Below are 21,104 nucleotides of genomic sequence, written 5' to 3'. Positions count from 1 at the left end.
ATGGTGGAACCATAAACTGGGTTACCCGCGTGTGCAGAAGTATGATTTGGTAGGGAACTCGCCTCTCGGAGGACAGGACCCCCAGATGCGGATGGCTCAGCAGTCCCGTGATTTCCCAAGCCTGCGGAACCAGACGCTCTGAAATGGGATACGGAACCAGACTGGTTGACAGGCGTCAACGAGGCCACTCCGGATTCATCACCAGACACAGAATTTGAAATCAAAATAGTTTCAGTATCAGAATCCTCTGTAACTGAATCTGAAATTAACACAGTTTCAGCATCAGAATCCTCCATAACTCGATAGAGGATATTTAAATATGGACTAAAGTAGTAAAAACTAAAACGGCTCGACACCTCCAATGGATGGGGCACTCCCCACCTCCTATGACCAGACCCCTGCGGACTAGAAAATTTCCTTTGCCACGCGGTCGAGAATGCGGAAATGGAAAAACGGAACATAGCCATGCCAGAACACAGGGTGAACCGTACAGTCTATAACAAGCGCGCCCAACCAAAAGGCTGTGTCACTTCCAAAGGCCTCAATGTTCCAACGACAAGCCCAGTAAACATTGCACATAAGCAGGTTGAATCACATAAACATGATTATAATCCCCCACTGTTCAATAACCCCCCCTCAGGATATATTAACCCTCGATTCCAAGATACTAAAACTGCCTCAATAAGACCCTTTTGTATAAGTTAGACCCGCAAGGTGGTAGCCTCTCGGGAAACATTCACATTACAGTACGTTGCAAATAAAGTAAAATGAAACGATCTTACCGGAATCTACGCTGTGGAACAGGAACATGGCCCTTCAAGTGTGACGGATAGTAGCATCGCCTCCACCATGGACTTGAGTGAAGAAAGCAGGCATCGAAGCGATGTTCGACAACGCTGATTGCTTGAGGAGCTGTTAATATGAGACAGGAAAGAAACTCCCTGCTTCTCCGGAATCTAACTTTCATCCAAGCCCTCACTGAGAGACTGACAGGACTACTTAAAACTCCTGTCCCATGCCAAAGAGTACTACCCTCCATAAGAGACAAAAACAAAAAATTCTGACACTTCTCTGCCATCCTCCTGGGACGAAAGGCAAAGAATGATTGGGGGATGAGGGGAGTGGGAGGAGTATTTAAGCCTTTGGCTGGGTTGTCTTTGCCTCCTCCTGGCGGCCAGGTTCTTATTTACCAAAATTAATGAATACAGCTGTGGACTCTTTCCATTTCAGAAGAAAAGGGCATTCAACTCTTTTACTGCCCATTAAAATAAAAACGCTCTGATCTTAAAAAAAAAAAAAAAACACCACAAAAAATGGGAAAAAAAAGACCTAAGTCTAACCCCCAAATAGGTACTCACCGTTCCTGAAGTCCGGCGGAGAAGGTCTTCTTCCAGGCCGTGAAGGTCTTCCAGGTGGCAACATCTTCAGCGCGGGGACCTCTTCTATCTTCATCCAGGGTGAAGGCGGAGCGAAGGTGACCGCGGAACAGGACCGGCGACCGCGAAGCCATCCAGCGTGGAGGATCCTCTTCATGCGATCGATGCCGCACACTGAAGATTGAATGCAAGGTACCCATTTTATATTGGGGTACTGTTGCATTCCTATTGGCTGAAAAATTCAAATCAGCCAATAGGATGAGAGCTGCTTAAATTCTATTGGCTGATGTTTTTTATTTTTCGGAATTTTAGTGTTTGTTATTTTTTTCTTAGTGTTAGGTTTTTTTAAAATTTGTAATTAAGTTTTTTTTTTTTTTTCGTTCATTTTATTTTCTTAAAATAATCTAAAAATGTAATCTTAGTTTTTTTTATTTAATTTTTCTGGTTTATTTGGTGAATGCGGAAGGTGTTAGTTCGATGGCGCAGTTTGTTAGCTTACATTGTGTCAGCTTTGCTACTTCTATGATAAAAGATTTGCTTGAGTCTAGCTAAATTTAGTTGTGATCTACGTAATTCCAATTGACTGATATGGGTTCGGATAGCAGTGATTTGTGCAATCGAGTGCTAAAAGATAGAACGATTAGAGGACTCAAGAGCTCTATGCTTACTTTGTGCCTGGGCTAAGGTAAGTCCAGCTAGTTTTTTCAAGAGGGCCTGTTGCGGATGATATATCCTCTTATAACCACACTAATTGCGTCCCAAAGCGTGTCATCTTTAGTTTGGGCATTATCATTTTGTTGGATAAGTTCAGTCATTTATTGTCTTAGCTCTTCCCTAAAAGGGATGTCCGACAGAATGTTGTGGGGTTAACTCCAGGAAGTCTTAAGTTTGGGGCTGTCCGTGGTTGGCAGATCGGCTAGAACTTGGTCATGGTCTGACCAGGGGAAGATAGAAATACGAGTGCGTCTGATTGAGTCTAGAGTTTCAGCAAGGCAGAATATATGATCAAGTTTAGAGTATGTTTTGTGCGAGTGTGATTAATGGGTATATAGTCTCTGTCTTTTGGGTGGAATGATCTCCAAACGTCATAATATTCAAATTGGGGCATAGTGGTTCTGAATTTAACAGATAAGAGTTCAGATTGGGGGTTCTTCTTAGTAGGAGTCGCTGTCATCCTGTCAACTTTACTGTCCCAAGTCATGTTAAGGTCGCCTGCTAGGATAACTCTACCCTGTCTGAACTGTTCCACTGCCTGTAGGACTTTCTTAAGGTATGTAGGTTGACATGTATTAGATAAGTAAACTGAGACCAATGTGTATAGTACATGGTCTAATTTACAGACTAGGATTGTGTATTTAGTTTACCTGTATTTGTTCAACTGCCAGCCTCTTATGTATCATAATGGCTGTCCCCCTTGCCCAAGGGCGGGAGAGGCTATGCTATCGTGGGTGCCTTATATTGGTAGCGTAAGTAGATGATTTGGAAGGGGGGATAGGTTAGGGGGTGTTGGTTAAGATCGTGAGCTGAAGTTATGTATCTATAGAGTGAGGTGAAAGTAGTACACCTAGGTGGAACCCTGGTGTGGGCTTCTTTATGTGAGGGGGAGTAGAATAGGTAAAGCAGGAAAGAGCTGGTAACACCAGCCATGCTGCAGAGTACAAATAAAACAATGTATAGAAGCAATTTTATCAACTAAACTTATATGTTAAAAGAACATTTACTAAACGGCACCCGTTGTTTCCGGTATATCACAGAAACATCTGTGATGCTCCATCGAGGTGAATTGACCTCAAACATGGATCTGTGCCAACCCTGCTCCAAAACCAAGAAAACAGTGTAAACAAACAACCTGGTCTGCTAATCTTGTAAATTAGAACGACAGTTAGTCAGTCAATACCAGAGGAATCTAGTATATTACAGATTGAGCCTGTGGCGCTTCATTTTGGAGGCCCCACTGTAAAAGAAGGGTATTGCTTTAGGGCAAGGTGGACACTACATGTGTCTGGTTGTCCCTTGTGATTATTAGTTTAGTGGGATAGCCCCATCTATATTTTATGTTCACTCTTCGTAGCACTGAGGTGATTGGCTGGAATTGTCTGGGTTGTTGAAGTGTATGTGCAGACAGATCAGGTAGTATGAATGTTTTTAAACTTCTCTGAAAGCTCTGGTCTTATTTTTTTTTTTTTATTTCACAGGTAAGTTTTTATTTATTTTAAGATAGTTATATTGTAAATTTAATTTAACGTTAGAGGGGCCTTAGTTTTAGGGGTAAATAGTTAAATTTAGTGATATGCGATGTGGTGGTCGGCGGTTTAGGGGTTAATATGTTTATTTAGTGTTGACGATGTGGTTGGCGCTTTAAGGGTTAATAGGTGTAATGTAGTATTTGCGATGCGGGGGCATGGCGGTTTAGGGGTTAATAGGTAGTTTATGGGTGTTAGTGTACTTTGTAACATTTTAGTTATGAGTTCTGTGAAACATTTTTGTTTTCGCAAAATCCTTAACTTCTGGTCTCAGGTAGCGGAATGGATCGCGGTGGTATAGACTATAACGTAAGCATTTTAGCTGGACCGCAAAACCTGTAGTACAGACGCTATGAAAATCCTGCACTCAAAAGTCATTTTTTGAGTGTGGAATGGAGAATTGCGTAAAAGGCTAAAACACTTGCAGTATAGCTGTACTGCAGCAACTTGTAATATGGGTGACCTGCATATTCCAAGCACAAAGGTATAGCCGTATTGCACAACTTGTAATTGACGTCATAGTGAGAAATAGCCATCGGCTTCTAGATATTATAGCAGCTGAACCAGTTTATCTAAAGTATTCTATGGGTAATATATTATTATAATTAACTATTAAGGGAACCAGAATAACTAGAGATTTTTGTGGAATGTATGGGGGGGAATTACAGGGCAAGGTAATTGCAGTGAATGTTAGTTTACAAAAAGTTATCCCATAGAAGACATGAGCATTTTGAACTATGTGCTTTAGCAAGTAAATATAAGAGGGGTAAGCTGGCCAAGATACAATAATAGAGGTTTACTCTAAATATAAAGAAATTGTAGGACATAATGCTGTAGGACATTTTTAATATATGTTCTACCACTGAGGACACAATAAGGGACTGCACATGTTTTTTTTTAAATCTAGCAAACTAGGAAAGTTATATCAGTTTATTACAGTATAACAATGATTTAAAGATTTAGAAAAAATAATGTGAGAGTAGCTTTTCTCCCTGTCTGGAAGGAGTTAATATCCATTAAATAGCAGTTCTTAAAACTTGGCACCACTGCTTGAAGAACCTTTCACCCAAATTACGCCTCTGCTAAGGCAAAAACATCACATTTGTAAAATTTAGTAAAAGTATGTAATGAGGACCAAGTAGCAGCCTTACAAATCTGTTCAACTGATGCCTCACTCTTGAAGGCCCAGGATGAGGACACTGCACGGGTAGAAAATGCTGTAATTCGAGATGGAGGCTGATGCTCTACTTCTAAAAACGACTTGCGAATCACACTTCTGAGCCAAAAGTATAGAGCAACTGCAGTGACTTTCTGCCCTTTGCGCTCACCAGAATACAAGACAAACAAGAAAGATGATTGACGAAACTCATTGGTAGCATGAAGGTAGAATTTTAGTGCTTGAACCACGTCCAAATTATGCAACAACCTCTCTTTAGAAGAAGAAGGGTTGAAACAAAGGAAAGGAAGAACAATTTCCTGATTAATATTGTGTGTGGAAACAACCTTAGGCAAAAACACCATCTTTGGTCGCAGCACAGTCATATCCGCATGAAAGAACAGGTAAGGTGGGTCACATTGAAAGGCAAATAACTCAGATACTCTACGAGCAGAAGAGACAGCTAACAAGAACAAAACATTCCAAGTTAAAAGTTTTATATCAATACAATGCATTGGCTCAAACGGAACCTGTTGAAAAACTCTCAGAACAAGACTGAGACTCCATGGCGGAGCAACAGGTTTAACAAAGGTCTGATTCTAGCCAACGCTTGAACAAAAGACTGAACATCTGGCAACCGAGCCGCCAACCTTTAATGTAACAAAATAGAAAGAGCAGAGATCTGTCCCTTAATAAAACTAAACTAACTAACAGGCCTTTCTCTAAACCATCCTGAAGAAACTGAAGAACCTGTGGAATCTTCACCCTGTGCCAGGGTAACCCTCTGTCTGCAGACCAAGACACATGCATTTTCAACACTTTATGATAAATATGCCTAGTGACAGGCTTCCTGGCTTGAATGAAGTTATCAATAACCGTCTCTGAGAATCCTCTCTGAGACAAAACTAAATGTTCAATCTCCATGCAGTCAGCCTGAGAGTCTAGATTTTGGTAGAAGAAAAGACCCTGCACCAAAAGGTCTGGCCTCTGAGGCAATCTCCACGGAAGAGCAGATGATATTCTCAATAGATCTGCATACCAAGTCCTGCATGGCCATGCTGGAGATAGCAGGATCCCTAAAACTCCCTCTTGTTTGATTCAAGCTATGATTTAAGGAAGAACGACAATTGAGGGAAAAAGATATACTAGATTGAACTGCCATGGAGCTGCCAAGGCGTCCACTAACTCCACTTGAGGATCCCTTGACCTCGATCCGTATCTTGGCAGTTTGGCATTGAGACAAGAAGCCATCAGGTCTATCTCCAGACACCCCCATCTGCAGGTGATATCGTCGAACACCTCCTGGTTTAGCGACCATTCTCAGGAGTGCAGAGTTTATCTGCTTAAAAAATCTGCTTCCCAAGTGTCTAAGCCTGGAATGTGGATGGCTGAAATCTGACACTTTTTACCTCTATGATTACCTTGTATATAAGCCTCTGCCGACTGCCTCCTTATCTCAGTACTTTTGACAGACTTGCATTTTAGCCAATCAGTGCTGACTCATAAATGACTCCATAGGAGTGAGCATAAAGTTATCTATATGGCACACATCAACAAGCAGTGTCTTGTGAAAAAGCTATAAAAATGCACTGAGATAAAGGTGGCCTACAGGGGCTTAGAAGCCGTCAGAAATTTAGAGGATTAAAGGTTATAAATAATTGTGCAAAGCTGGGAAATGGGTACTAAAGGCATTATCTTTTTAGACAATACAAATTTTGGAGTACAATGTCCCTTTAATGGTTTTGAAAACAACATCATATGCTCCTCAAGTGGTGACTAGCAATATAACAAGTTGAGTGCTTATCTCTTTTTATGTATGCTAATTATCACCCTTGGGATTAGGCTCCTTATGTGGGTTGATAGGAATCCAGATGTGGACCTGTTGTCCAATTTGCTTAAAGGGATATAGCTGTACTTCACTGACGAGACCCACACAAGGCTGAAACGTATCTGTGGGATTGCAAAGTTTGTTCAAGAAACCTGGTATTTTGAGGCAAGACCAGACTGATATACTGCAAGAATGTTCCTCTCTTTGAAGAGCCTGGGGTGAAGACTAACAATAGAACAAGCTATTATTCTTTTGTACCTTCCCTAGTCAAACACTTCTTTCTTTCTTTTTTTTTTTTTTTTACTGAATTTACTTCCACTCAACACATTTATAAGCTGTCCCTCACATGCACAAACTTGGAAAAACAGATTTAAAAGTAAACCACTACATGCGTCAATCAACCTTTGCTTTAGGTGATGGACTTGATCATGTAATCTTATCAATATTAAAGATTAGATAATATGATTCCATTAGGTCACTTAGTTTAAAAATGTTAACTGAAGTTATTCCCCACTAGAAATAATGTAATTCAAATGTTTTCTAATCTAACACATCATTTGAATATAGTTCTATTGTATCAAATAGGTGTACAATAACACATTTGTCCTAGTAAATTAATGTTTAAAGAAAAAGACAGGTTTATAATATCCAATACATAATTCATAAACTATAGAAATGTAGCCCATGAAATCATAATTCTGTGTTTATATACATTTGCTGCAACAAATTCTAACCATATGTAAGCACCTATACCTCAGACGGAATAAACACAAAGACACAGCAAGAAATAATAATTCCTTCAGAGTCATAACTACTGTCAATGTACTATGCTGTGATATGATGCTCTCTACTACAGAGGTTTTTTAATAAATTTATATGCAAGCAACAGTGCACACAATAACAGACCCCACAAAAATTCAGAATGCAAGTGGGTAATGTCAGAGTAATGACAAAAACATAATTTATGCTTACCAGAAAAATTCCTTTCCTTCCGGATAGGGAGAGTCCACGGCTTCATTCCTTACTGTTGGGAAATACAACACCTGGCCACCAGGAGGAGGCAAAGACACCCCAGCCAAAGGCTTAAATATGCCTCCCCCTTCCTCATTACCCCAGTCATTCTGCCGAGGGAACAAGGAGAAGTAGGAGAAATATCAGGGTATAAATGGTGCCAGAAGAATAAAATAAATAATAGGGGCCGCCCTTAGACAAGAAAAAACGTGTGGGATCCGTGGACTCTTCCTATCCGGAAGGAAAGGAATTTATTTGGTAAGCATAAATTATGTTTTTCCTTCCTAAGGAGGGAGAGTCCACGGCTTCATTCCTTACTGTTGGGAAAACTATACCCAAGCTCCAGAGGACACTGAATGAATAACAGGAGGGAAGAAAAAGGATGAGGAACCCACTGCTCTAGTGGAATGAGCCGTTATCTTCTCAGGAGGATGATGTCCCACTGTCTCGCAAGCTAAGGGGATGACACTTCTTAACCAAAAAGATAGGGAAGTCGAAGTAGCCTTCTGCCCCTTACGCTTCCCCAAATAGACAACAAAGAGGAAGCTTGTCTAAACTCCTTAGTAGTCTGAAGATAGAACTTCAAGGTGTAAACCACAACCAAATGGTGAAGTAAACATTCCTTCGATGAAGGAGGATTAGGACACAAGAAAGGAACCACAATCTTTTGATTCATGTTGCGATCTGACACAACCTTAGGAAGAAAACCTAATTTAGTAGGTAAAACTGCCTTATAACAAAAGAGAAAGGAGACAGGAGCGCAAGGGACTGATCTGAGTGTAGTATAGTAAAACTTAAATTTAATACAAAAATAACAGTGACAAAAACAGAATTTATGTTTACCTGATAAATTACTTTCTCCAACGGTGTGTCCGGTCCACGGCGTCATCCTTACTTGTGGGATATTCTCTTCCCCAACAGGAAATGGCAAAGAGCCCAGCAAAGCTGGTCACATGATCCCTCCTAGGCTCCGCCTACCCCAGTCATTCGACCGACGTTAAGGAGGAATATTTGCATAGGAGAAACCATATGATACCGTGGTGACTGTAGTTAAAGAAAATAAAATATCAGACCTGATTAAAAAACCAGGGCGGGCCGTGGACCGGACACACCGTTGGAGAAAGTAATTTATCAGGTAAACATAAATTCTGTTTTCTCCAACATAGGTGTGTCCGGTCCACGGCGTCATCCTTACTTGTGGGAACCAATACCAAAGCTTTAGGACACGGATGAAGGGAGGGAGCAAATCAGGTCACCTAAATGGAAGGCACCACGGCTTGCAAAACCTTTCTCCCAAAAATAGCCTCAGAAGAAGCAAAAATATCAAACTTGTAAAATTTGGTAAAAGAGTGCAGTGAAGACCAAGTCGCTGCCCTACATATCTGATCAACAGAAGCCTCGTTCTTGAAGGCCCATGTGGAAGCCACAGCCCTAGTGGAATGAGCTGTGATTCTTTCAGGAGGCTGCCGTCCGGCAGTCTCGTAAGCCAATCTGATGATGCTTTGAATCCAAAAAGAGAGAGAGGTAGAAGTTGCTTTTTGACCTCTCCTTTTACCAGAATACACAACAAACAAGGAAGATGTTTGTCTAAAATCCTTTGTAGCATCTAAATAGAATTTTAGAGCGCGAACAACATCCAAATTGTGCAACAAACGTTCCTTCTTCGAAACTGGTTTCGGACACAGAGAAGGCACGACTATCTCCTGGTTAATGTTTTTGTTAGAAACAACTTTTGGTAAGCCATCTCCGTGGAGATGTTGCCTGTACAACGGCAAAGAGAATGACTGGGGTAGGCGGAGCCTAGGAGGGATCATGTGACCAGCTTTGCTGGGCTCTTTGCCATTTCCTGTTGGGGAAGAGAATATCCCACAAGTAAGGATGACGCCGTGGACCGGACACACCTATGTTGGAGAAAACACACTCACACTTTCCAACCTCAAACAGAATGAGGTATGAATACGGCACAAGAAGCAAAAAACCCCAGGCACTTGCTCACCACGAACCCTCTTCCGGTGCAGTGGGTCTCCCCTTCCGTCACCGCATGTGCAAACTACAGCTCCCAAGTATAGCCGAGCACTAGTTCTCAAAGGTCCGTGGTCTCCGGTCAGGCTGTCACAGGTAAAACCGCATACCCATAGTCCCAGAGTCTCTTGGTAAAAATTGTAGTGTCCACAGGGTCTTTTAGGCAAAGCAAAGTACAAGCAGTAGTTCACGCCGAGTATATTCAGAATCCCACTGAACACTCACAAGCCGGCTAGAGTGTCTGTGGATCTGACTCCTCACAGCGTGTGTAGATGTGGGCGTGGCCTTACGCGTTTCGTGGGGCTATCTAAATATCAAAAGATGAAAGAAACTCGATTTAGTGAAACTGATAATCAAGAAACTTAATCCATTTTAAATTAATCTATATAAGCGATCAATCTGTTGGGTTTTAATGGTAATAATAGACTAACCCTGAAGATGAACGGTTGGGGGTAGGCGAGTAAGGGCATTTATTCGATTAGTCAGTATAGTAAAATTTCTGTGAATATGTAACCCATTACTTTAGGTATAAACTGACACTACAAAAGATATATAGTATATTGGAAAGATATAATATATCATATTTTATACTGTATTTTTACTACACATACATGATATCCCGTACATATGTTTAAGAGATGAATGGCCACTGTATGTATGGGATATGTAGCATTATATGCATGGGGGTGTGTAGGTGTATATATATTTACTTGTTTCACAATTTGGATAATATGTATTTTTTAATAATTTACCGAGTCCCCTAAGTAGTGACTTAAAATAAAATATATTAAATTAAATTTTACTGTATGAATTTTTAAACCATTAATGTAATTGAAAGTGTTTTGAATGTAGATTTAAAAAAATATTTATAAGTTTTAAGATATTATATAAATGAAATGTATATTTTTTAGTTTAATTTATGCATGTATGATCAGTTTTTATAAATTGTATGTTTATTTTGTGCGCATATATATTGTACACTATTGGATTTAAGCGCACCGAAACTAACTGATTATCTGTACAAAACATGTGCTATTGATAATAGGAGTGGTCACATTGAAATAAAACATAAACATGATGTATTATGTAATATGAAACTTAAAAGGTTTGAAATAAGGGTGATGGCTACGAATATATTGGCTTATTGTTCCGATTGATTATGTTAAACAGATATGTGACTCCGCTATAAATTGACAGGTTACAGGTATGTGGGCATGCCTCTGACGAAGTGGGGAGGAGCCCCACGAAACACGTAAGGCCACGCCCACATCTACACACGCTGTGAGGAGTCAGATCCACAGACACTCTAGCCGGCTTGTGAGTGTTCAGTGGGATTCTGAATATACCCGGCGTGAACTACTGCTTGTACTTTGCTTTGCCTAAAAGACCCTGTGGACACTACAATTTTTACCAAGAGACTCTGGGACTATGGGTATGCGGTTTTACCTGTGACAGCCTGACCGGAGACCACAGACCTTTGAGAACTAGTGCTCGGCTATACTTGGGAGCTGTAGTTTGCACATGCGGTGACGGAAGGGGAGACCCACTGCACCGGAAGAGGGTTCGTGGTGAGCAAGTGCCTGGGGTTTTTTGCTTCTTGTGCCGTAGTAGTGTCCACAGGGTCTTCGTCAGAGGCATGCCCACATACCTGTAACCTGTCAATTTATAGCGGAGTCACATATCTGTTTAACATAATCAATCGGAACAATAAGCCAATATATTCGTAGCCATCACCCTTATTTCAAACCTTTTAAGTTTCATATTACATAATACATCATGTTTATGTTTTATTTCAATGTGACCACTCCTATTATCAATAGCACATGTTTTGTACAGATAATCAGTTAGTTTCGGTGCGCTTAAATCCAATAGTGTACAATATATATGCGCACAAAATAAACATACAATTTATAAAAACTGATCATACATGCATAAATTAAACTAAAAAATATACATTTCATTTATATAATATCTTAAAACTTATAAATATTTTTTTAAATCTACATTCAAAACACTTTCAATTACATTAATGGTTTAAAAATTCATACAGTAAAATTTAATTTAATATATTTTATTTTAAGTCACTACTTAGGGGACTCGGTAAATTATTAAAAAATACATATTATCCAAATTGTGAAACAAGTAAATATATATACACCTACACACCCCCATGCATATAATGCTACATATCCCATACATACAGTGGCCATTCATCTCTTAAACATATGTACGGGATATCATGTATGTGTAGTAAAAATACAGTATAAAATATGATATATTATATCTTTCCAATATACTATATATCTTTTGTAGTGTCAGTTTATACCTAAAGTAATGGGTTACATATTCACAGAAATTTTACTATACTGACTAATCGAATAAATGCCCTTACTCGCCTACCCCCAACCGTTCATCTTCAGGGATAGTCTATTATTACCATTAAAACCCAACAGATTGATCGCTTATATAGATTAATTTAAAATGGATTAAGTTTCTTGATTATCAGTTTCACTAAATCGAGTTTCTTTCATCTTTTGATATTTAGATAGCCCCACGAAACGCGTAAGGCCACGCCCACATCTACACACGCTGTGAGGAGTCAGATCCACAGACACTCTAGCCGGCTTGTGAGTGTTCAGTGGGATTCTGAATATACCCGGCGTGAACTACTGCTTGTACTTTGCTTTGCCTAAAAGACCCTGTGGACACTACAATTTTTACCAAGAGACTCTGGGACTATGGGTATGCGGTTTTACCTGTGACAGCCTGACCGGAGACCACGGACCTTTGAGAACTAGTGCTCGGCTATACTTGGGAGCTGTAGTTTGCACATGCGGTGACGGAAGGGGAGACCCACTGCACCGGAAGAGGGTTCGTGGTGAGCAAGTGCCTGGGGTTTTTTGCTTCTTGTGCCGTATTCATACCTCATTCTGTTTGAGGTTGGAAAGTGTGAGTGTGTTTTTGTCACTGTTATTTTTGTATTAAATTTAAGTTTTACTATACTACACTCAGATCAGTCCCTTGCGCTCCTGTCTCCTTTCTCTTTTGTTATCTTTTCATCCAGCCACCCCATCCTGCCGGTGGTGTTATCCAGGACGCTGCAGTGTGGATTAGAAGACAGAGCCCTAACAATATATCGATACAAACGATATCCTTTAAATTGTATTTGCTTATTTGTTTTTAAAGTTTTCAGATAAGGTTACTTAACAGCAATATTAATCTAAAGTGGCTTTGTTTCATTTATTTATTCATTTATTTTGTTTATCTATTATTCATTTGTAAATTTTCTTACATATACTGGTGGGTTTCTATTACAAATATTAATATCTATACAGATTCATATAATACTTTTAACTCCAGTCAACAAATTGGTGGCGCTCTTTATTGGCAGATTGTTCAAATCTTGCCCCTTTTTCTAGTAAAACTGCCTTATCTGCATGAAAAATCAGGTAAGGGAACTCACATTGCAAAGCAGAGATCTCAGAAACTCTGCCCTCAGAGGCAATAGCCAATAAAAAGAGAACCTTCCAAGATAACAATTTAATGTCAACGGAATGCAGAGGCTCAAACAGAGCCTGTTGCAAAACACGAAGAACAAGATTTAGGCTCCAATGAGGAGCCCCAGAATTAAACACAGGTCTGATCCTAATCAGAGCCTCAACAAAGGAACTGCACGTCTGGAAGCTCAGCCAGTCTCTTGTGCAATAATACAGAGAGGGACGAAATCTGTCCCCTCAGGGAACTAGCAGAAAGGCCCTTCTCCAGTCCACCCTGGAGAAAAGATAAGATCCTGGCAACCTTAACTCTGTGCTAAGAAAAAACACGCTCTTCACACCAGAAAAGAAGGTCCTCCACCCTTTGTGGTAGAAACGGCGAGTAACTGGTTTACGAGCTTGAATAGGAGTATCAATGACACTCTCAGAGAAACCTCTTTTGGCTAAGACTAAGTGTTCAATCTCAACGCAGTCAGCCTCAGAGAATCTAGACTTTGACGAACAAATAGAACTTGTATCAGCAGATTTCTGCGACAAGGTAACTTCCACGGAGAAGATGAGGACATCCCCACTGGATCCACGAACCACGTCCTTCGCGGCCACGATAGAGCAATCAGGATTACTGATACCCGCTCCTGCTTGATGTGGGCCACCACTCGAGGAAGAAGCGATAATTGAGGAATAAGATATAGGAGTTTGAACCTCCAGGGCACTGCTAGTGCATCTATTAGATCCGCTTGGGGATCCCTCGACCTGTACCAGGGTAGCTTGGTATTGAGACGGGACACCATGAGATCAATCTCTGGCATCCCACACTTGCTGCATATCTCTGCAAACACCTTGGGATGGAGAGACCATTCCACTGGGTGGAAGGATTGCCTGCTGAGAAAATCCGCCTCCCAGTTGTCTACACCCTTAATGTGGATCGCTGACAGCGAACAGCTGTGGGCCTCTGCCCACTTCTTGTTTCCCCCTGATGGTTGATGTAAGCCACCGAGGATATATTGTCTGATTGGAATCTGATAAACTGGGACGAACACAGAAGTGGCCAAGCCTTCAAGGCATTGAAGATTGCCTGTAGCTCCAAAATTGATCGTAGCGAGTACTCCTCCTGAGTCCACAACCCCTGTGCCTTCCTGGCACCCCAAACAGCTCTCCATCCGAATAGGCTTGTGTCCATAGTCACACTCTCCCAGGATGGTCTTAAGAAGCACATCCCTCGGGACAGATGATTTGGACAGAGCCACCAAAAGAGCGATTCTCTCGACCGGCTGTATAATACAATCTGTAGAGACATATCAGAATGATTGCCGTTTCACTGTCTCAGCATGCACAGTTGTAAAGGTCTGAGACGGAACCGGGCAAAAAAGAATGATGTCCATGCAGGACACCATGAGACCAATCACCTCCATATACTGAGCCACAGATGGACTCAAGGAGGTCCGGAGGGCAAGACATGCCGAAGTTAGCTTGCAACATCTCTGGTCTGTCAAAAATATCCTCATGGATATGGAGTCTATTATAGTACCCAGGAATTCCACCCTAGTACTTGAGATAAGAGAACTCTTTTCCAAGTTTATCTTCCACCCATGTGATCAAAGAAGTACAGTTATAACAACAAGACTCATAATGGCTGCGTTGCTGTTTTAACACTGAAATGACATTTTTTCAGCGTTAAAACATGAACGCAAAACTCGTAATCTAGGTGTGTATTAGCGAAGCGCTGTAAAGTGAGGTATACCTGTATTTATATACACACACACATATACTGTAAGTATATATATATATGAAGAGGTAAAGTGAGGTGTTAGTTTAGATTCTTCAATCAAGAGTTTATTATTTTTAAAATGGTACCAGTGAGTACTATTTTATTATAGAGTGTAGCCATATTCCTTGTTAGCCTCTAGAGTAGAGCTACAGGTGGCTTTAAAGCAATGGGAACTGGTGGGATTAAATTCTCACTGCGCCTCCCATACTATGTGCTGCCCTGCTGATAAAAAATTGTCTTAGCAGATATTATCTAAGACCCTGTTTGTTCCCACAGTTTTACTGGAGGAGAAGAAGGACCTCTTGAATGTGTGGGACAAGTCATGCTGTCGCTCAGCATTGAGGTATGTGCAGTCCCTTAGTTTCTGTGACACTAAGTAACTCAGAAAAGATGGTCTTTTTTTACTATGTGATCTTAGGGGTAATAAGCTGGCTCTAACATCACATGTATGTGTTCAAGGGCTCCCCTCATTACTCTGTGCCTTGCTATGTTGGGTCAGACCGTAATGTTTCTGTGAGCTTTTTTATGATTACTAGCCCTTTTTTTGAACTGTGGGCTGACGCTGGGGATTTGACTGTTGGAATTATATACTCCGGTGTGTACTGCTCTAGGGTTTGTCACAAGTAGATTGACAGGACAGTGTAAACTGGGACGCAGGGTTGTTATCCTTTTTCGTTTTTAGACTGGCTTTGTGTTTCAAAGCAGTTGCTTGAACCGGATTCGGGGGTAAGTTTGCCGCCCACGAAGGGCGGGGCTTATCGTTCGCGCGCTGGAAGAAGCCGCACAGTTGTTTCCTGGGACCTGACAGGCAGTGTGCTCACGGCTCCGGTGTTTCCTTTGACCACATGGTTGAAAGATTACACCGGCGGTCTTAGGCACTCTGCTGAACAAGTAGACGTTGTCGTTGTGTCGTGGGGGCAGGTAGGCACCGCAGCAGAGCTGTGGCGAGCCCAGAGACAGAACTTTTTTTCACTTTCTGCAATGAGATTTTTTTTCTGCGATGACATCTCAGATCACTCTATGTTCTGCCTTGGGGGTGGCGAGGTGCAAGTTTTTTTGTTTAGTGTACAAGAAGAGAATTGCAAATAGAATTATAACTTCAGAGAGTTAGCTTATTATTAATGAAGAACAGTTACTCTCTGTTTAGTATTATCGTTCAGAGTGCTGGGCAGTAAAATTTGTTTTTTATTTTCAAAGGCACAGTTACACTCTGTTTTTTACAAAGTTTTTTGTTAACAGTCATATTAGGCTGTTTGCATATTCTGTATGTTTTAAGTACATCACATAATTGAAGGTACCACGACCAATATTGTTCTTTTGCTTATTTATTGTCATGGAAGATCTTCATAACAGTACATGTTCCATGTGTTTGAATGCCAATGTGGAACCCCCTGTTACTTTTTCTCCCTCATGCACGGAGAGGGCATTACAGTTTAGAGAGCAGATTTTCTTTAATAAAAGTCTATCAAAAGCGGATGTTTCTCAGGGTTCTGCTGATGAGAATTAGAGTATGCCTCAACTTTCTACCCAAGCGTCACAGCCCTTAACGCCCGCTCAAGCAGTGCCAAGTTCCTCGGCGACTTCTGCTGCTATCACTCTGCAGGACATAGCTGCAGTTATGTCATCTACACTTTCTGAGGAGTTATCTGCCTTTCCCATACTCCAAGGCAAACGCAGTAGGAAGGATAACCACATGGTCAATGCAACTTCTGATGCTTTGATGGCAATCTCTGATGTTCCCTCCCAGGGCTCTGAATTGGAGGGTATGGAGGTTTTATCAGAGGGTGAACTTTCTGACTCAGGAAGTGGCTTACCCCTGACGAATTCGGATGTGATGTCTTTTAGATTTAAGCTTGAACACCTCCACCTGTTGCTACGAGAGGTTTTGGTGACTCTGGATGACTGTGATTCAATTGTGGTTCCTCCAGAGAAATTGAGTAAAGTTGGACAGATATTTAGAGGTCCCTTCTTATTCTGATGTTTTTCCAGTTCCTAAGAGAACTTCAGAAATTATTGTTAAGGAATGGGAGAGACCGGGTATTCCATTCTCCCCTTCTCCTGTTTTCAAGAAAATGTACCCTATAGCTGACGCCATTAGGGATTCTTGGCAGACGGTCCCTAAGGTGGAGGGGGCTATTTCAACCTTGGCTAAACGTACTACTATCCCTATCGAGGATAGTTGTGCTTTTAAGGACCCTATGGATAAGAAATTGGAGGGTCTTCTTAAAAAAATATATGTTCATCAGGGGTTGCTATTGCAACCGGCGGCCTGCATTGTTACAGTTACGACTGCGGCTGCTTATTGGTTTGATGCTTTGGAAGAGTCTCTTAAAACTGAGACTTCTTTGGAAGAAATACAAGATAGAATTAAAGCTCTTAAATCAGCCAATTCTTTTATTACAGATGCTTCTTTTCAGATTACCAAATTTGCAGCTAAGAGTTCAGGATTTTCCATCTTAGCACGCAGAGCTTTATGGTTAAAATCTTGGTCTGCGGATGTGTCATCTAAGTCTAAGCTTTTGGCTATTCCTTACAAGGGGAAGACCCTGTTCGAGCCTGACTTGAAGGAGATTATTTCTGACATTACTGGAGGTAAGGGTCATTCCCTTCCTCAGGATAAGAAATCCAAACAGAGGGGTCGACAGAGTAATTTTTGTGCCTTTCTAAACTTTAAGGGAACCCCCCTTCCTCTTCTTCTAAAGAGAAAGGTAACTATTCGCAAGCCAGATCTACTTGGAGACCAAATCAGTCTTGGAACAAGGGTAAACAATCCAAGAAGCCTGCTGCTGCTCCCAAGTCAGCATGAAGGGTTGGCCCCTGATCCGGGACCGGATCTATAGGGGGCAGACTGTCTCTCTTCATCCAGGCTTGGAAAAGAGATGTTCAGGATCCCTGGGCATTAGAAATAGTGTCTCAGGGATACAAGCTGGAATTCAGAAATTCTTCCCCCAGAGGAAGGTTTCTTCTTTCTCAATTGTCTGTAGACCAGATAAAGAGAGAGGCGTTCTTACGCTATGTAAGAGACCTCTCCTCCATGGGAGTAATTTCTCCCGTTCCAATTCAGGAACAGGGACAGGCGTTTTATTCAAATCTGTTTGTCGTTCCCAAAAAAGAGGGAACTTTCAGACCTATCTTGGATCTCAAGAGTCTAAACAAGTTTCTCAGAGTTCCATCTTTCAAGATGAAAACTATTCGTACCATTCTTCCATTGATCCAGGAGGGTCAATTTATGACTACCGTGGATTTAAAGGATGCATATCTTCATGTTCCTATCCACAGAGATCATTACAAGTTCCTGAGGTTTGCCTTTCTGGAGAAACATTTTCAGTTCGTGGCTCTACCTTTCGCTCTGGCCACGGCGCCCAGAATTTTCACAAAGGTTCTGGGGTCTCTGCTGGCGGTTCTAAAACCGCGGGGCATTGCAGTGGCGCCTTATCTGGACGATATTCTGATACAGGCGTCGTCGTATCAGCTGACAAAGTCTCATACCGACATTGATCTTTCCTTCCTGAGGACTCATGGGTGGAAGGTAAATCTGGAAAAGAGTTCGCTAGTTCCACAGAAAAGGGTTCCCTTCTTGGGAACTCTAATCGACTCTCTATCCATGAAAATCTTTTTGACGGAGGTCAGAAAATTAAAGATTCTGAACACATGCCGAGCACTTCAGTCCAATCCTCGGCCGTCAGTGGCTCAGTGCATGGAGGTAACTGGGTTGATGGTAGCAGCAATGGACATAATTCCGTTTGCTCGGTTTCATCTCAGACCTCTGCAACTAAACAGTCAGTGGAATGGAGATTATACAAATTTGTCTCCTCAAATAAATCTAGATCAGAAGACAAGGGACTCTCTTTAATGGTGGTTGTCGCTGGATCATCTATCCCAGGGGACATGCTTCCGCAGACCCTCATGGGTGATAGTGACAACGGATGCCAGCCTGATAGGATGGGGAGCAGTCTGGAACTCCCTGAGGGCCCAGGGTGTATGGACTCGAACGGAGTCTCTCCTTCCCATCAATATCCTAGAGTTGAGAGCAATATTCAATGCGCTTCAGGCTTGGCCTTAGTTGGCTTTGGCCAAATTCATCAGATTCCAGTCGTACAACATTACGACTGTAGCTTACATCAATCATCAGGGAGGAACAAGGAGTTTCCTGGTGATGACAGAAGTAGCCAAGATAATTCAGTGGGCGGAGTCTCACTCTTGTTATCTGTCGGCGATCCACATCCCAGGTGTGGAAAACTGGGAAGCGGATTTTCTGAGCAGACAGACTTTTCATCCGGGAGAATGGGAACTCCATCCGGAGATATTTGCCAACCTGATTCTCAGATGGGGCAGGCCGGAGTTGGATCTTATGGCGTCTCGTCAGAAAGCCAAGCTTCTGAGATACGGGTCCAGGTCCAGAGATCCCCAGGCCGAGCTGATAGATGCCTTGGTCTTTCAGCCTCGCTTATGTGTTTCCTCCATTTGCTCTCCTTCCCTGAGTTATAGCTCGAGTCAAACAGGAGAGGGCATCAATGATCCTCATCGCTCCTGCGTGGCCTTAAAGGGACAGATTTCTGCTTTATCTATTTTGTTACACAAGCGTCTGGCAGATGTTCCAGATGTTCAATCTTTTTGTCAGGCTCTGACTAGAATCAGGCCTGTATTTAGACCAATTGCTCCTCCTTGAAGCTTGAATTTAGTTCTTAAAGTTCTTCAAAGGGTTCCGTTTGAACCTATGCATTCCATAGATATTAAATTATTATCTTGGAAAGTTTTATTTTTGGTTGCTATTTCTTCTGCTCGCAGAGTATCGGAGCTTTCGGCATTACAATGTGATTCTCCTTATCTTATTTTTCATTCGGATAAGGTGGTGTTACGTACTAAACCTGGTTTTCTTCCTAAGGTTGTTTCAAATAAAAATATTAATAAGGAAATTGTTGTTCCTTCCTTGTGTCCTAATCCTTCTTCTAAGAACGAGCGGCTGTTACATAATTTGGATGTGGTCCGTGCTTTGAAGTTTTACTTACAGGCAACTAAGGATTTTTGTCAATTGTCTTCCCTGTGTGTGATATTTTCTGGGAAACGTAGGGGTCAGAAAGCTACGGCTACCTCTCTCTCATTTTGGCTGAAGAGTATCATCCGTTTTGCATATGAGACTGCTGGACAGCAGCCGCCTGAACGAATTACGGCTCATTCCACTAGGGCTATGGCTTCCTCATGGGCATTCAAAAATGATGCTTCTGTTGAACAGATTTGCAAAGCTGCAACTTGGTCGACTCTTCACACTTTTTCCAAATTTTCCAAATTTGATACTTTTGCCTCATCTGAGGCTTTTTTTGGGAGAAAAGTTCTTCAAGCAGTGGTGCCTTCAGTTTAGGTCCCTGTCTTGTCCCTCCCTTTTCATCCGTGAACTATAGCTTTGGTATTGTATCCCACAAGTAAGGATGAAATCCGTGGACTCATTGTATCTTGTAAAAGAAAAGGAAATTTATTCTTACCTGATTTGTTTCTTTTACGATACGATGAGTCCATGGCCCACCCTGTTGTTTAGAAGACAGGTCTTTAATTTTGTTAAAACTTCAGTCACCTCTGCACCTTGGCTTTTCCTTTCTCTTCCTAACTTTGGTAGAATGACTGGAGTGGGAGGGAAGGGAGGAGCTATATATACATCTCTGCTGTGGTGCTCTTTGCCTCCTCCTGCTGACCAGGAGGCGATATCCCTCAAGTAAGGATGAAATCTGTGGACTCATGGTATCGTAAAAGAAACACATTTATCAGGTAAGAATAAATTTCCTTTTTAGCACACCTTACAAAAAGTTTATATACACATCTTTGGGAGTGCTGCCAATATGACCTAGTAATTACACAAACAAAAAGGTATTGGCGCACATCCATTTTCAAAAGCACAACATATTTTTTGAACTGTTGCAAAAAAATGCCTGCAAACAACATCAAGAGACAACTATTCTTTTTAAATAAAATTGGGATCTTAGTCACACAATATGGCTATATCTTGCTTAGCCAGTCACCACTTACAAGGTACCCCAATATAGACTGGTCCTAACACTACAGTCCTTTTGCCACAGAGGGCTGAATCATTCCTGCTTTTACTCTTCATAATAGAATGAGAATCCCTGGCTTAATATTCACAACTCTATTACACTGCCATGAGCACACCTGAGCTTGGGTGGGGTGCTTAAACCAATGGGAGATGGTGTCTCCCT

The 21,104-nt window shown here is 41.5% G+C and overlaps 1 protein-coding gene across 1 annotated transcript in view; it reads right to left on the bottom strand.

Moving 5' to 3' along the window:
* TERT (telomerase reverse transcriptase) overlaps positions 1-21,104 on the bottom strand; it is a 287,147-nt gene that overhangs the window by 77,196 nt on the left and 188,847 nt on the right. The gene's annotated exons all lie outside the window — the stretch shown is intronic.

This window comes from Bombina bombina, chromosome 5 (assembly GCF_027579735.1).
Source record: "Bombina bombina isolate aBomBom1 chromosome 5, aBomBom1.pri, whole genome shotgun sequence".
NCBI classification, from domain to species: Eukaryota; Metazoa; Chordata; class Amphibia; order Anura; family Bombinatoridae; genus Bombina; species Bombina bombina.
The sequence above is the reverse complement of the archived record's forward strand: the minus strand, read 5'-3'. Positions and strand labels throughout refer to the sequence as shown.